We start from the raw sequence: 7,933 nt of genomic DNA on the forward strand, positions 1-7,933 counted from the left end.
AGGGAAGGCAAGCATGGGGTTCTGTACACAGTGTGCACCTGATAAATATTGTTGACAGAGCACTCATTTCATGCTATGGCTCAAAATGTGTGCTTTTTAACATCTTTGTATAATATTGTTTGTATAGAATAACTCTGTAATCAACATTGTTTCCAACACACCTGGCAGGCAGGCAAATTAATAGATTGTTCTATTATACAGCTGCCTTTCTTCCTTTGACTTTAGAGGGGAAAATGAAACAGATTTTCTATGAAATTTGCTTTACCTAATGGATTAAGATTAGAACTCAGAAATTTCAACCAACTCACAGGCTGCTGGTTAGCACAGTGGTTAACTTTGTTTCTCTGAGTTTCCCTGAAAGTGCCTTCACTTATTTGATGCTATAAAACTTAATCTTGCTACATCACATTTTCTCTTATTATCTATTTGCTACTTCAATCAAATAAAATAGCTTTTTGATCTTGAAATGAATGGATAAGAAGTCAAAACTTGGTGGTTTCAGCCGTTGTCTGATTGTTCAGAGAAGGAAGCAAAGAATATAGATTCTATGGAATCTATACCTCCGTTGTGTGGAGTCATAGTGGGTCAGAACAAATTGGTGAAGAGCTTATCAGATGCGACTTTTAACAAAGGTGTCTTATTATACAGTCAATTATAAGAATAAAAACAAATCCGGACATGACTGAAAAAGAATTTGGATTTCAAAAAAATCAAATTGCAAAAAAAATTATCCTTAAAATGAAATCATATAGGCAATGTCTTTCTTCAATTACTAGATAGATTAAAAACAAACAAAAATGGATCATATTGTCACCAACTTAACTTTAACCTTACAAACATTTAAAGAAAGAGAAGCTTCCAATTTTGGACCATTTAATCAAATACTTAGCTTCTAAGTAAATCTGAGACTTCCATCCATCATAGCTGCTACCATGTGATTCAAATATATTCAGATTTGAGAATAGTGGCATAAGAATGATCATAAATATATATGATTCCATGTTACTTCCATGAAGAGACTATTCTAATGACAAATATACCAAACAATTCTATCATAAAAATTGACCATGACAGGTAGCTGGCATAGGGAATAGAGCACTGGGCTTGAAGACAAGAAGATCAATTCAAACCTGACCTCAGATCCTGTGCTCAGTTTCCTCATCTGTAAAATAAGGATAATAAAATACCTACATCTAAGGGTTTCAGGAGCATCAAATGAGATAATAATAGTAAAATGCTTTGCTATATTGTAAACACTATATAAATGTTAGTTATTATCATTATTATTGTCCCAGACTACTTTAGCTTGACTGTTCCAATGAGTACTAAAATCTTTACCTCCCTTTCTCTTTCGTCACATGTAATCCTCAGAGAACAAAGAATTGCTTAGCATGTGCTGCCATATAGTAAGCATGTAATAAATGCTTATTGACTAATTGACTTCCTTTGGCTTATTGTTTATCCTTTGTTCTTGAAGAGGACCACGACTACAGGGAGATAATGAAGTGAAAGGATTTAAGTGAAGGGGGAAGTCACCAGTCTCACTTTCTCCTCCAGCATCATCTGGGGACAGTGACCAGATATAAATAAGGACAGCTGGAGATGGCTTAGTATATTAGTTAATCAACCAGGAAATGCTTCCCAAAGCAGCTACTTTATCTGCTTCTTACTTTAAAACCTGGGCTGCACTGCGTATTCTATAGTGCTAACGTTACATGTCCTACAGTGATAGCCTAGACTAGGGGGTTCATAAGATAGACAATAGCCTAGGATATAACACTGAAGAGTAGAATGCAGAACAATTTTGTATTTTATATATATATAAAACAGTGATATCATTGATTTGGGAAACTCCTGGTAAGAACTCCTCTATCAATAGAGATCAGCAACTTCTACAAATGGGGTACTGGGAGGTTACATGACTTGGGTGAAACAGACCTAAAATCAAAAATAGGACTTGAACCAGTTTTTCTGATTCCAAAAATAGCTTTCTTTGTACTATAACACTGTCTCAAAAGCTTCTAAAGATAGAAAGTTCTGCTTTTTATGGTGCAGGGATATTTATTTGTGGCAGGTCAAATTATATGTGTTAAGTAATAATGAAGGGTTGAAACCTCTTGTAAGTAACATATTGAGGAACAATTTTAAAAGATGTGGTGAATTATAATTTTTAGACCGTGTCTAGAGTACACAAATCTTCCTACATGACAGGAACCTATATGTTTACCAGGCAGGAAATCTAGGGCTTCTCTTTGAAATGTGTCCTACCTTTAAATCCAAAGGAAAAGTTGAGAGGGGCAACACAAATTGTCACAAGGTTTCATTGAAAGAGTTACTGATGTCATAGAATTTTGGAGTCAGGATATTTCTAAGGATTCTTAATCTTTTTGTATCATAAATCGCTTTGACAATCTAGTGAAGCTTATGGATTCCTCTCCCAAATGATATTTTTAAATGCATAAAATAAAATGTATAGGACTACTAATAAAATTGCTTATATTTAAATAGTTATTAAAAGAATAAAAAAATCAATTCACATACCCCCTGAAATCTATTCACAAATTTCTTGGTCATCAATGGACTCCAGATTAAGAACTCTTCCTTGATCCATTTTATAGATGAGGAAATTCAAACTTAGAGATTTAGTGACTTGTTCAAGATCACACAACAGTAGCAGCAGGATTAAGACCTTTCTGATTCCTGGTCCAATTCTCTTTCTACTGTTTACCATACAGTCTCACAAAGTTTTATAGAACAAAGTTAAGCCCTTAAATTCCATTCAGAAGCAAATAGGCCACTAGTCTAGGCTATGACACATGGGCTTACTGAGTGCCATGAGGCTTGTGCTACTTTTTAGCCACTCAACTATTAACTGCTTATATCTGAGCATTTCAGAAATCTTTTAAATATATTGATATTTTTTATTTTCCAGAGAAGTCAGATTCTTGGGTTTCCCCCACTCCTCTCTATTAGGCTTTAAGAATGAGCTACTACATTAGAGGCAATATCACTATCCCACATGCATTAATTTGTCATATGTAAATGCACTGGAGAGGCTAACTGATATATGTAAGTTCCAGTCTAAGGAAACTGTTTTGTCCTGAAAACGGCTGTTTCCATGTACCTGACTTCACTTAATATTTCTAAGGCTGACTTTCTGTACCTACTCAAAGTCAAATGTTCTGATTTCAAATCCAGTGTTTTTTCTCTCAAAACAGATTGCTTTTTGGTATAAGAATAGCAGCTCTAATCCCTTTTTAATATCATGGGGGTAGGATGAGGATGCAAAAGATGTTTTAGGTGAAAATGCTTTGAACTCAAGTTAGGTTTATAAGACAATTAGTCAATGTCTCTGAATAATGATAAACAAAATAATAGATTTTGCCTCTGTTGACACTTTAGAGTTCAAACTAATGATTGTCTTATTTAACAGATGGTTGGTTGTTCCCTATTTATACCCTTGATTTATTAAAAGAGTATGACACTGAAGAGTAAATACAATTTCCATTTGGCATTTTAAAAAATCTTAATCCAAACACCATTTTGTTTTGTTTATTAGTCCCTAATGAAAACAAAAGCCCATAGCTAAATAAACAAGTTCCTTGATTAAGAGTAGAATTGTCAATAAAGAAATCTGCTGATCAACTTATTATTAATGGATATCTATAAGCCTGATTCTCTTGAGGCAAAAGAGATAGGCTTAGCAAAAATATTGCTATACTACTAAAATTATTAATGCTGATCTCTATTTAATAGGTTGTGAATAGAGTGTACTTTTTCAGAACAAGATGAGTTGTTTCTGTTTTGTGTTGTTTTGTGAAAATAAGAACTATTTGCACTTGAGGAGCAGATGGTAGATCAGTTTTAAATCTGTGTCATATTTTGTTAGAAGTACTGGGTACAGCTTCATGTTGAAACTATTTTTTACTGAGGCCATGATAAAACATTTTTCTTAAACTGATAGACTCTATGTGTGTAGACTGGGTCTAACTCCATTTCTAAATGAGTATTTATTTTAACTTTGTTTTTCACATTTGTAAAATGGGGATGCTACTACCATGTATCTCACAGGGCTGACATAAGGATCAAATGCAATAATATTTGTAAAGGATTTTGCATGCAACCATCATCCTTATAGATCTCTTTAAAGTTTACAAAGCACTTTTTTTTCCCACACCCCTGTGACGCCATAAGATCACAATGGGTTTGTAGTTTTATCAAACTTGCTGACTATATGGAATTTTTTCCTTTCTATCACTTACACTAAGAAAGGATACAAATGCCCCCAGTACTACTGAATAGTACATAAAATTTAATGTCACCAATCTAGAATTTCTTATAATATTTCAAACTTATTTTCTCTTTCCCTCTTTCTTGCTATCTCTCTTCTTTTTCTTCTTGTTTTGCATTCCATTTTCTTTTACCATTCGATTATCTTTCTTTCCTTCCTTCCTTCCTTCCTTTCCATCTTTCCTTCCTTCATTTCCATCTTTCCTTCCTTTCTTCCTTCATTCCTTCATTCCTCCCTCTTTCCCTCTTTTCCTCCCCTCCTTCCTTCCTTTCTCTCTTTATCTCTTTCTCATCCTTTTCCCTTCCCTACTTCTTCTCTTTTTTTCTTCCTTTCCTATGTTCATAGATTAAGAGTTAAAAGAGAACTCAGAAGCCATCTAATCTGTTTCAGCTCCTGATCTTATAGATGAAGAGACTGAAGTGCAAAAGAATTGTGTGACTTGCCTAGGGTCTCATGGAGCAGTGATTCTCAAAATATGGTCTAGAGAATTCTAGAGGTGATCCTGAAACTCTTTCAGAGAGTCTACAAATTCAAAATTAGTTTTTATTTCTAATATGGTAAATATCTATAAATATAACTCACATAAATAAAAACTGAACTAATCCTCAGTCATTTTTAATAGTATAAAGATACTGAGAACCAAAATTTGAGAACTATTGATATAGTGAATAAGTGTCTGTGGTGGGACATGAATCCTGGTCTTCCTCTATGCACTATGTCATGCTGTCTCTGAAGCCTTCTTATGCCTGTAGAGCCCACAGGCTTGGCCCTGTTGCTGACAGTTGAGGCTACAGAGATGTTTAACTTCCAGTTTAGGGCACCTGAGATAATGCCTCATTAATTGTGAAATGTATTATCTGTGGAGATAATAGCTATGCTAAAAATAAAAGTACCATGAGCTCTGATGAAATCTGGTTTACTACGTGTTGCATTTAAGAGAAATGATAAGTAGTTCAGATATTATACTAATTAGATTTAAATTTCTAGAAAACAATGGATAATTCCATAAAGTTTCTTAAGCAATTTAACTACTTAAAATGAAATATAGATTATGATTTCAGAAACATCCTTTCCAATAAAAGCAAAACTAGATGTGATGACTCAACCCCATAAATGCTTAGAATGTTGGAAGCTGTGTCATAATCTCTCAGATCATCAGAAATAGATTGTAAAACTGTGTGGCCAGTGGTATGGAAACATGTCAAGAATCTGTCTTTTGATTCCTCTATGAGTTCATGCTCCTCAAGGGCAGGGACCATCCTTAATTTTTCTTTATATCTTTAGTACTTAGAACAGTGCTGGGTACAAAGCAGGTGCTTAATAAATATTTATTGACTGAGGGATGACCAATGATTTAACTATGAACTGGGGATTTAGCTATGAACTGAGTTCATATCCTGGCTCTGCTACTTATGACTCTGCCTCTCTGAATCTTAATTGTAAAATGAAAGGGATTATAGGATTTCTGTGAACAAATAGTCCCAATAGAATTTAAGTTCCCTGAGGGAAAAGTTTATTTATTTTTTATCTTTAAATCTTTCTTCCATTATCAAAAAAAAAAAAAAAAAAGACAACAACTTTGTGTTACTTTAGTTAACTTGGGATTGCAAAATACTTTAAAATTCAGAATAATTCCTACTTGCCAAACTAAGTCATGGTTGGGTGTGGTTAGAAGTATGGTTTTGTTTATACCACTGTCAAACAGGAAAACAGGGACCAGAAAAAGCAGCCAGCAAATAGTTTCCTTCTTCAGCTCTTCTATATTAAAACAAAAAGATTTCAGGGCACTGATCTTAGGCATTAAGTAGAAGGAAGGGCATCTATTTTTGTCCAAAGTAGGCAAACTGATGATGTACAATTCCCTTAGTATGCATTTGTTCACCTGACTCAGTGTCTGGCAGCTTTTGGATTGATTTTGATCAAGCATAGCTCTTTATTATAAAATCATTGAAAATTTAAATCTTGTGTTCCAAGGAGAAACTCACAAAAGAAATAAGTTGCCTTTGACTTCCTCTGAGTAGGAAGGTATAGAATTCAACAAAGGTGACAAGTCCCTACCAGATTTTCAAAAGTCAACTTTCAGCTTTTGAATAAATGGGACAGTTTTGAATCTTGCCTGCTTAGCCTAGCCCTCATTCAAACCCAATCTATTATTTCCTTGAGATGTGATGGAGGCATTTCTGTATTCTCCATTGGGATCACTTTCAAGGTCAAATATCCAAAAATAAATTATGAAGACAGAACAATATAATTCTAAGATATTTGGAATCCTGGAATGTCAAAGTAGTGGAGTAACAAGGGAGGGTAACTAAAGACAAATAGACAAGGATCTGGAAGGTTGCTTTTATACAGATTCTTTGGCTTTGGTTATAGGAACAAAAGAATCCTGATATCAGAGAAGTTCATTGGATTTAGAGTTGAAAAAGATCTAGTGTTCATCTAGTCCAATTTCTTTAAATTATTGTTCAATCATTTTTCAGGCAGGTCTTTCTATCATGACTCTATTTGGGTTTTCTTGGCAAAGTTGCTGAAGTAGTTTGTCATTTTCTTCTCAAACTCATTTTACAGATGAAGATAAAGTTACAAAACTTTCTTATGGCCATAAGATATTAAAATATTCATGCTAGAACTCTACACCCTCTTTCTCCTGATGCAGTACCCTTTTCATTAAATATATATCGCCTCCCAAGTTGTTTGAAATGAAATGTCCACTTGTGTTCCTCAAGTCTTCTTTATCTTCAATTCATCTTCTACCAAAAAGATACTCCTAAAGCATAGGTCTGACCACATCATTTTTCTGCTCCATAAGTTCAAGTTGCTCCCTTCTGTCCCTAGATTAGAGCAGACAGGTAGTGCAGTAGATGGAGTGCTAAGCCTGGAGTCAGGAAGAACTGAATTTCAAGCCAGCCTCAGGGTACTTATTATCTGCGTGACCCTAGGCAAGTCATTTAAACCCTGTTTGTCTCAGTTTCCTCACCTGTCAAATGAATTAAAAATGGAAATGGCAAACTATTCTGGTATCTTTGTCTAGAAAATGATAAATGGGGTCATGAAGAGTTGAAAATGATTTAACAATGATAATCCCTAGGATATAATAACAAACTCCTTTGTTCCGCATTTGGAACCCTTCACAATTTCCCTCCAATCTATCATTGTTCCCCTTCACATACTCTATAGTCCAGCTAAATTGGCCGATTAAGTTGATACATGCAAGATTCCATTAGTCTTTGTACTGATGCAAATGCCTGGAACATTTCTCTCTTTACCTCTGCCTCTTAAAATCCCTTCTTTGCTTCAAGCTCAGCTCAAAAGCCACATCCAAATGGATATACTGAATGGACATACCAAATGGTATGAGACTATTCCTGAAGCTCCAGCTGCTAAGACTTCCCTACCAAAATTACCTTGCATTTATTTTGTATGTGTTTATATGTGTACTGATTATATTTCTTCATATAAGTCAAGATAAAATAAGATATAATCTTCTTCAGGTCCCGTTTTTGTTTGTATTCCTACTGCCTGATATGTATATTTTTCCCAATAGGCTTTGTTGAACATTGGGGAAACGTATATTTTTTCAAAATACCAAAAAGAATGGGAACCCCTAGCTCCTATTTTGCCTTAGGCATCTCTGCCCCACCC

Source organism: Antechinus flavipes, chromosome 5 (genome assembly GCF_016432865.1).
Source record: "Antechinus flavipes isolate AdamAnt ecotype Samford, QLD, Australia chromosome 5, AdamAnt_v2, whole genome shotgun sequence".
Lineage (NCBI taxonomy): Eukaryota > Metazoa > Chordata > Mammalia > Dasyuromorphia > Dasyuridae > Antechinus > Antechinus flavipes.